At 42.2% G+C, this 9535-nt stretch overlaps 1 long non-coding RNA gene across 1 annotated transcript in view; it reads right to left on the reverse strand.

Moving 5' to 3' along the window:
* Positions 1 to 6415: 6415 nt before the first annotated feature.
* The window catches only part of LOC107184935, a 4608-nt gene continuing 1488 nt past the window's right edge, over positions 6416 to 9535 (reverse strand). Inside the window, exons 2-3 of the long non-coding RNA XR_001515839.1 lie at positions 7215 to 7326; positions 6416 to 7009 (exon numbers count right to left, since the gene is read on the reverse strand). This is a non-coding gene — a long non-coding RNA (uncharacterized LOC107184935). The remainder of the gene's footprint in view (positions 7010 to 7214; positions 7327 to 9535) is intronic.

A 9535-nucleotide genomic window follows, 5' to 3' on the forward strand; every position in this document is an offset into this window, starting at 1 on the left:
TGGCTCAACGGATAGAGCATTGGCCTGTGGACTCAAGGGTCCCAGGTTCAATTCCGGTCAAGGACATGTACCTTGGTTGCGGGCACATCCCCTGTAGGGAGCGTGCAGGAGGCAGCTGATCGATGTTTCTCTCTCATCGATGTTTCTAACTCTCTATCCCTCTCCCTTCCTCTCTGTAAAAAAATCAATAAAATATATATTTTTAAAAAAAGAAAAAAGAACTGGGATTCACTATGGGAAGTGACAACCCAGCATGCCAGCCTGCAGAGAAAGAACAGGGTAAGTCCCTGAGGGAAGCAGAGAGACAGATGGCGATAGAGGAGGGTGAGCTTGCCTTCCAGCCATGAGTTCCAGTCTGAAGTGAGGCTGGTTGCATTTCAACTCTTTCGTTTTGGCAGGTACCTTAGTTCCTGTAACTAATCCACCCTCTTTTTTGTTTGAACTTATACCGTTGTTTTTTTCTGTTACTTAATAACAAAAGAGTTTCAATAAATACAGAGCATAACTAGAAAATCGCTCCTCTCACTACTGCACATCACGTTCGTGATTCTCTTTATGGGGAAAGACTGTGGGCTACACTCAAACCCATTCCTCCCTATTTGGTTCTCAGAGAGGATAAAGAAAAGTTGCCCTAAACCCTCCCTTCTCCCAGCCCTACTCACCCTTTCCACAGGAAGCCAGCTGTCTCCCCCTTCCCTGCAGTTTTCCACATTGCACTGCCTGAGAGTCTCATCCCCTGATGATTTAAATCCTGCCTATGCTTCAGGGTCCAGCCTAAGCCCACGCACCATGAGGCCTGGCCGATCACTGACCCCACAGTTTTCTCTTCTGATCTCTTCAAACACTTCTAATACATATTTACTGAGACCAAAAACTACTCAAGGGCCTATTTTAGACAAATAATGCAGTTACAAATATCTTTATCTACATCTCTGTGTATTACAGAGATGTAGATAAAGATAAAATTATATATCAATAACTTAACTGTACATTGGGATTTTGGGGGTAATTTTATTTCACTTTTATTTTTTTCTGTTTAGGTTTTATTAATAATAATTTCTACAATAAACATAATAAAAGGAAAAGTCAAAGCTCCTTGACCTGGCTTTTAAGGACTTCCATAATTTGCATTCTTTCAAAATTTAGCACAAACCTATATTGTCTTAAGTTGTTCTCATTTATTCAGGTTAGCTCCCACTTCCAAATGTATTATAATATACTTAATATTTTTATTGATTTCAGAGAGGAAGGGAGAGGAAGAGAGAGATAGAAACATCAATGATGAGAGAGAATCATTGTTTGGCTACCTCCTACATGCCCCTTACTGGGGATCGAGCCCACAATCTGGGCATGTGCCCTGATAGGGAATCAAACTGACCATCTTCTGGTTCATAGGTCGATGCTCAACTACTGAGCTACTCTGGCCAGGGCTACTGTTCATCTTTCTGTTTCCATAATTCTGATGTGACAGTGAGTTATGAATTGATTTAAATATTCTTAAAAACATGAGTAGTCATGCAGAAGGGCATACTATGTGTAAACGTGTGAACGCCTGCTGAAAGTTGCAGTAGTCAGCCTTTCCTTGTTGGAGTCCTTGTGACCATCATTTCTGTCACCAGCCTGTTTGTTGCTGGGAGACTTCAAGTATCACATCTTACATTTTGCATTTGCATCATTTCAATATAGGCAAGATAATCACATGTCCAAATAATGCATGTCAAGTGTGAGTCTTAATAAGTAAATGGCACACACTCATTCCTTGAGTGGGCTTGGCCAAATGCTGCAGGTCAGGCGGTTCTCTGACACAGGGCGTTTAGTGGAAGCTTCACAGAGGAATCCCCTAAACATGTATTTTCCACCTTGCAGGTGTGTCATGAGCTGATTGTATCTGCAGTTAAACTTATAATTAGGTGCTGTGGATTACTCACCTCACTTTTCTGCTTCATATCCCACCCCCTGGGTTTTAAGCACCATTTAATGCTTTAGCTAAAGTGATATTAAATCAATTATCTTTGCTTAAAAATATCCTTGTGACAACCTTTCCTTTGATTATCAAACATAACAAAGGCAAACAGAGTTGGAAGAAAGCCTTAGGGTTGTCTAGAACTTGGATGACCTGTATCACGAGCCCTCCTAGGACTACCCCGGACAGTGGCCGCCTCACCTCTGCCTAGGTGACTACTGCAGATAGGATGTGTACTAGTGAAGGGCGTGGGCTTTGGGCTCAGTTAAATATAGGTCTGAATCACAACTCTGGTACTTAGCTGGGAGATTTGGGGCAATTTACTAAATTTCTCTGAGACTCAGTATCTGCATCTGTAAAATGGGCATACTAATCCATACTTTGCCAACAACATTGTGGCATCAATTTATATTTCAACCAGCAATGTGGAATACTAGCTCCTTCTTTACATTATTGCCAGTGTTATGTGCTGTTAATCCTTCTCGTGTTTTCCAATCTAATAGGATAAAAATAGTATCTGATTATGCTTTTATGTGTTTTTGCCTTATTTTGAATCAGGTTGGAGAGAATTTTCACTTTCTAATAATCCATGTAATATCCTTTTTCTGTGAATTTTCTACTTGAGTCCTTTATAATGTGATGTTTCTATTGAATTGTTGGTTCTATTATTGGTAAATAGTCATTTTTGTGTTATCTTTTTTATAAAATTATTTTCTGTGAGAAAAATTTAATATTAATCCTTTCCTTTTGGGCTTCTAAGTTTTATGTCATATTATAGGGAGAGGTTTCCAATCTAAGATTATGAAAAATATTCTCTCATTTTGTCCTCTGAACTAGTAAAGTTTGAGATGCTTTTACTGTGTTTCCTCACTCATTCACATCTTAAAATAAAAAATCATAATTTTAAAATTTTATATATGCTCACATTTCACCTCTGGGAAAGTAAGAGTCACTCTGTCTTATAATTTAGAACATATTTCTTTCCAAAGCACTAGAATCTAAAAAAAATAAAGTTTAGTATTAGACGTTAAAGAAAAAGAGAATCCCAGTCAATTGTAATAAATTATGAAATAATTTTTGAAGTAACTGGTGAAATTCAAATAAGTCTGGAGTTTAATTAATTGTACTATCCCAATGTTGGTTTCCTGGTTTTGACAAATGCATCTGAAAAATCTGAAAGATAGTCACATTCAGGGAATCTGAAACTGAGAATCCTCTGTAAAAATGCAACTTTTCTGTAAACCTAAAATTATTTTAAAATAAAATTTTATTAGAAAAAGTGTTTTGTTTAACAAGAATTTTCTAAAAATAAACACCCCTAAAATATTTGAACTAAATTTTTATTTGTAATACCCATTTTTAAAGATTTAAAGATAATTTTCCAGCAATACATTTATTGCTTGAAGTAGCTGACCAACATGCAATGTGAATCCTCCCAGCAAGAAAACTAGTCCTGCTGTGAGTGTCTCTCTGTAATCCTTGGAGGAGCTGCACATGTAAATGGGTAAATAGAAGATTAGCGGATAGCCTTGGCCTATAGAGCCGTGGTTGGCAAACTGCGGCTCTCGATCCACATGCGGCTCTGTGGCCCCTTGAATGTGGCTCTTCCTAAGCCTTAGGAGTACCCTAATTAAGTTAATAACCATGTACCTACCTATATAGTTTAAGTTTAAAAAATTTGGCTCTCAAAAGAAATTTCAGTCGTTATACTGTTGATATTTGGCTCTGTCGACTAATGAGTTTGCTGACCACTGCTACAGATGGATCTTAAAGTGCTCTTGTGAAATTCATAGTTATCATGGGGAAGACAGATTTGTAAGGAAGTATTTTTTAATAACAACTTTACTTTACATACTATACATTTCACCCATTTAAAGTGTACAATCCAATGTTTTTAGTATATTTTTCAATTTTATTCAGACACATAAATTGCCAGTTTTAGAACGTTTTCATCACCTGAAAAACAAACAGCCTGGCCAGTGTGGTTCAATGGTTGAGCTTTGACTCTGAACCAGGAGGTCATGGTTTGAGTCCTGATTGGGCCGCATGCCCAAGTTGCAGGCTCAATCCCCAGTAGGGGGCGTGCAGGAGGCAGCCAATCAATGATTCTCTGTTATCAATGATGTGTCTATGTCTCTCCCTCTCTTTTCCTCTCTGAAATCAATAAAAAATGTCTTTAAACTAGCAAACAAAACCAAATTCCCAAACCCTTTCTTTATCACATCTCCTGGTTGGTTTTGGAGCGTACGCAAGTTTCAGAGCATGGGGGAGTTAATGGGAATAAGGTAAAGAAAGGATTAAGATGTTCGGCTGAGTGTTCAGACTGTGTGCCCACTCAGGCATTTTCAATTGCGGTAAAAATTAAAATGCTTTCAATTACCTTTGCAATGCTGGACCACTGTGGCTTTAAATACAATCTGCATTTAGGATTGAGCCATGTAGATTCTGGACCTTATTTGGGGCATAGACAGTTACAATATAATGAAATGCCAGGGAAAGTTGGAGAGAGCTTAGGGAATGGGAAGGGAGGGATATTTTAGGGGATGGGAAATGAGCGAAAGCCAAAGCATGTCCAGGATCTGAAAGAGGAGAGCAAGGGGGATAAAGGCATGTGGAGCCACCAGGTCAGATCTTGCAGCACCTGGGAGACCATATTAAGGGGTCTAAACCTCATCCAGAGGCATCTGGGAGCCACCAAGGACTGTAAACATTGAAGAAGGGGATTCCGCAGTGCTGGTTATTTGCTGGCCCGCAGATTGTACTAACCCTGAGAACTAAACCAAGGATGGAAAGCTGCAAACCTGGGGGGAATTAGCGATGGATGCAGAAGACAGATGGAGGCTCTTAGAACTTCGTGGCAAGCTGGGAGTGTCTTATACCTACCTCCTTGCCTGCTGCCAAACCTATAGAGCAATCTTTTTTGTTTTAATGTTACTAGATAAAACAAAAACATAAAAATTTTATTTTCCCTTTATTTCTAACCATTCTTAGCAATCACCATTGTAAAAACATTATTTCTCTATATCTAAATAGTCATATTAACAGCTTGGCTGCTCTGTGAAACAAACTGCTCTTCAGTGACCCCCTTGGAGGCAAAAGTCATTATAAGAGGGGGAGAAATTTAATCGAATGGGTAATATTTTTAAACCTAATGTTCTGTTAAATAGCAATTTGACAACATGCTTTTGCAATGTTTATTACCTCCTCCATTCTATCTGCTAAATTGTATGATATTATATAACATTGAAGAGTGTAATGGGTGTGATAAGCTACCTGAATCCCCTTCAGGAATAAAAGAGCCCTTATCTCAGCCTCTGGGAGTGCCACCAACAGAGAGCCCTCATCTTCCAGTCCCCTTTGGGGGTTGCCACAGCTCCAGGGAGCTACCTTCCTCCCTAAAGCCATGTTCCCGCTCCTCAATCATATCCAGGGACTGGTAGATTCCAGCTTCAAAGGCCCTTTCTTGCCAGCACCAGCCATCTCTGACGCAATCTCTAAAGGGCATCCCATTTCATCCTTCCCTGCAGGTTATCTGCGGCTTCTCCTAGATAGGCATCTCAGCTCAACTGCTGCCTTTGCCCATCCTCGCCTCCCTTTCGCAGACATTTAATCCCAAGAGACTCTCTAATAAACCCCTGGGGGAAAAAGAAAAGATGTAATCTCAGTCCTCTTTGGTCCACATAGACAAGAAGCAGGAAATTTTGTCATGCTGAAGAATAGGCCTGAAGGTACTTTTAGGTGTTTTACTATCTGGAGGCAACATAAAGGATGAGACAGAAAACCTGAGGTACTAACTATAGGCATGTGTGTGACTCGAGTTCTTGTCAGTTAGTTCTTGTCTGGTAGTGAAAATTTAAAACTACTTCCTCTGCAGTTTATTTTTTTCTCTTCTGCCTCTGTCTCTCCATCCTTCTGTCTCCTTCCCTCCCTGCTACTCCTTCTGCCATCCATGCACAAGCCCATGTGATCTGAGAAGCACGGTGTCTTGGTCCATTTGGGATGCTATAGAAAAACAAACAAACTATGGACTAGGGGGCTTAGAGACAACAGGAATGCATTTCTCACAGTGCTGGAGGCTGGCCGTCCAACATCAGGGTGCAGCAGGTTTGAGCGAGGGCCCGCTTCTGAGTGGAGTCGTCTCCTTGTTTCTTCACGTGACAGAGAGGCAAGGGAGCTCTCTTGGGCATTTGTTTTCAAGGGCATAAAGCTCTGCCCTCATGACCTAATCACCCCCAGAAGCACCCCCACCTACTAATGCCATGGAGATGGGCATTAACATTTCGACTTATGAATTTGGGGGGACACAAACATTCAGACCATAGTACATAGCAAGGCTCCAGTGGTCTACACATATTCTCCAACTGACCAGCACCTTCCTCTCCTTTGTTTTCATAAACCCAAACCCGCAAGGATGGAGAGAACTTCACTACGGAGGCTTCATTCTACACTCAGATCCATGATGGCATAAGTGAAAGGAGGCTGAGAGCTTTGCATATTTGCTAATTAGTCGTTGCCTGTCTACAAGGATTCTTTTTTTTTTTTTCTGATTTACTCAGGAAAACATCACTATGGAGTGGAGCAAAGTTGACCGAGAGTCTGGAGATGGCAGATAGGACAAGTATGTTTCAGTGGCATTGGAGGACACTGGGATGTCAGCCAGAAGCTCCAGGGTAACGTCCCTTCCTGGGGTGCATGGTGGTAGAATAAAACACCACCCAAAGTGAAGGGGACTGTCCAAACTGCGGGCCCTGCAGAGAAACTGTCTCCTTCCCAGTTTTACCCACTGACTGTTATCAAAAACCTCTCAGCTGTCAGATCAAAAGGACACTCTTCATACATTGTCCCACCCAACCTTTGAGTGACATTTTTTTATTGTGGACCAGCCCTTCCTTTTAGAAGGCCCTTCCCTTGGCCTTTAGCACCACTTCTCTATTAACTTCCTTCTGCCCCACTGACGCTCTTTCTTGGGCTCCACTGCCTTCTTCTCTGGATTCCATCCTGCCTTTTTCTCATTTTATATGCTTCCTGGTGAGAAGTGAGAAGTTCCTGAGCAATTATAGGGATGAAGAGGAAGAGATAAAATGTGGAGATTACTTGGAGGGGATTTCAACTCACGCAAGTCAAACCGGGGGTGGGGGGGTGGGGGGGAAGAAGCTGCCCCCGAGCTCACCGGCCCCTAGGTCAGCATGGAGAGCCCCTCCTCAGCTCCCTGCAGCACTCCTGAACCACCGCTCCTGGCCATAGTCCTAACCTGCGGTCACTTGCTTGTGGATTGATTTGTTTGTCTTTCCTTCCGGACTGTGATGTCCTTGAGTGTAGGAGGTCCCTGGTCCCTCCACAGAGCCTGACACACAGCAGGTATCCTGTTACAGAGCAAATAAAAGGATAAAATTCTTATAATATATAAGTGCAAATAGAAATGTAGCAAAAGTTGCCATATATATTTAAAAGGAGCTTCCCCAAGATACTTAACTGCTGGTTCTGGTATTAAAGTTTCACATTCCTCATTGACGATTAGAGCAATTGAGACCATCACCCTCTTCTTCAACTTTTCTGAAAATTTTCTTTACTCACAAATCAAATCAGTGCATTGTATTTAGCCTGCAAATGTCCTGCTTATATGAGTTCCAGCTATCTCTTCCAGATTTTGGTACCAACTGTCTCATGAGCACAGTATAGCTGCTGATAAATGGATGGATGGATTCCTCCTGATCTTGGACTAGCAACTTCAGCCAGGTGGATGGGCACTTTTTATTTCCTTATCCCTTTCTTTTCAGGCCACATCCCACCAGGCAGCCAGCCCACTCAAGCCTCCTTTCTCTTCCTATCATCACTAAAGTCCACAGAACCCCCAACTCCCCAAACACATTTGTACTATTCACACATTGTATGTCTCTCAATGACACCCAAGTGATCACATGTTATATGCCACATGGCTTCAGCTAAAGTGTAAATCTCTAGAGAGCAGAAAATGTGTATTCAAATCTTCATTATCTTTTGTTGTTGTTGTTGTTGTTAATCCTCACCCAAGGATATTTTTTCCAGGGTACCTGCCCTTGACTGGAATGGAACCCACAACACTTCAGTCCGTGGGCAGACGCTCTAACCACTGAGCAGTCCAGCCAGGGCTAAATCTTTATATCACTCCCTCTACCATTCCTTTCACAGTGATATACATGGAAGCCTTTCAGGAAATATAAACCTAATTAGTTTAAATTCCAGTTGAAATATTCCATAGGAAAACATCTCAAGTTTTAATAAGAACTATTCTTCCAGATGAATGTTCTGAGTGATCAAACCCCTGGATCTAGGGCCTCTAGGCTCTTGAGTTAGAAAATGGTTCCAGTTCCTGGGCCCGAGGTGGGGATGCCTATCACTCATCCCTGTAGTTTTACTGCTCACTTAAATTACTGTTGTTGTTTGGTCACAATCCGAAACGTATTTTTTTCAGGCTTATGACACTTACCCCAACTATGCATGTAATTGATGCCATCAATCAATTTTTCTTAAAATGACAATCATAAACCCCATATCCAAGTTGTTTCATCTTTTTAATGTATAAATTCCTTTTATGTATAAACTAGAAGCCCAGTGCATGAAATTCATGCACAGGGGTTGGGACCTCAGCCCGGCCTGCACCCTCTCGCAATCCGGGAGCCCTCGGGGGATGTCCAACTGCCAGTTTAGGCCCAATCCCCTCCCTGCAGGATCAGCAGTTGGATATCCCTCTCGCAATTCGGGACCACTGGCTCCTAACTGCTCGCCTGCCTGCTTGCCTGCCTCCCCCTAACCCCTCCGCATGCCTGCCTGATCTCCCCTAACCACACTGCCTGCCTGCCTGCCTGATCTCCCTAACCACTCTGCCTGCTTGCCTGATCACCCCTAACTACTTGCCTGCCTGTCTGATCACCTCTAACCACTCTGCCTACCTGCCTGATCACCCCTAACCACTCTGCCTGCCTACCTCATTGCCCCTAACCACTCACCTGCCTACCTGATCGCCCCTAACCACCTCTGCCTTGGCCCCCACTGCCGTGGCTTTGTCCAGAGGATGTCCGAATGACAGCCAAAAGGTCATTTGGCTGTCCGATCTAATTAGCATATTACACTTTCATTATTATAGATTCCAACAGACTGCAGCTTGCTTGTTGGAAATACTACATACCTAGGCAGTAAGTAGAACACCTTAAGAGGAAATGCGTTTAAATCATCCCTCCTTCCTCCCCCCATTAAGAATGAGGCTAGACCTAACCGGTTTGGCTCAGTGGATAGAGCGTCAGCCTTCGGACTGAAAGGTCCCAGGTTCATTCTGGTCAAGGGCATGTACCTGGGTTGCGGGCACATCCCCAGTAGGGAGTGTGCAGGAAGCAGCTGATCGATGTTTCTCTCTCATTGATGTTTCTAACTCTATCCCTCTTCCCTCCTCTCTGTAAAAATCAATAAAATATATTTAAAAAAAAGAAAAGAATGAGTCTAGCCAGTCTCTTGAATAAAGGGAAATCAGAATCCCTTAAAATGAGAAAAGGCAAGAATTCCATGCCGCCAAAATCCCTGTAGCATGACAAATCTTTC

Source organism: Myotis davidii, unplaced genomic scaffold (genome assembly GCF_000327345.1).
Source record: "Myotis davidii unplaced genomic scaffold, ASM32734v1 scaffold44, whole genome shotgun sequence".
In the NCBI taxonomy this organism is placed as follows: Eukaryota; Metazoa; Chordata; class Mammalia; order Chiroptera; family Vespertilionidae; genus Myotis; species Myotis davidii.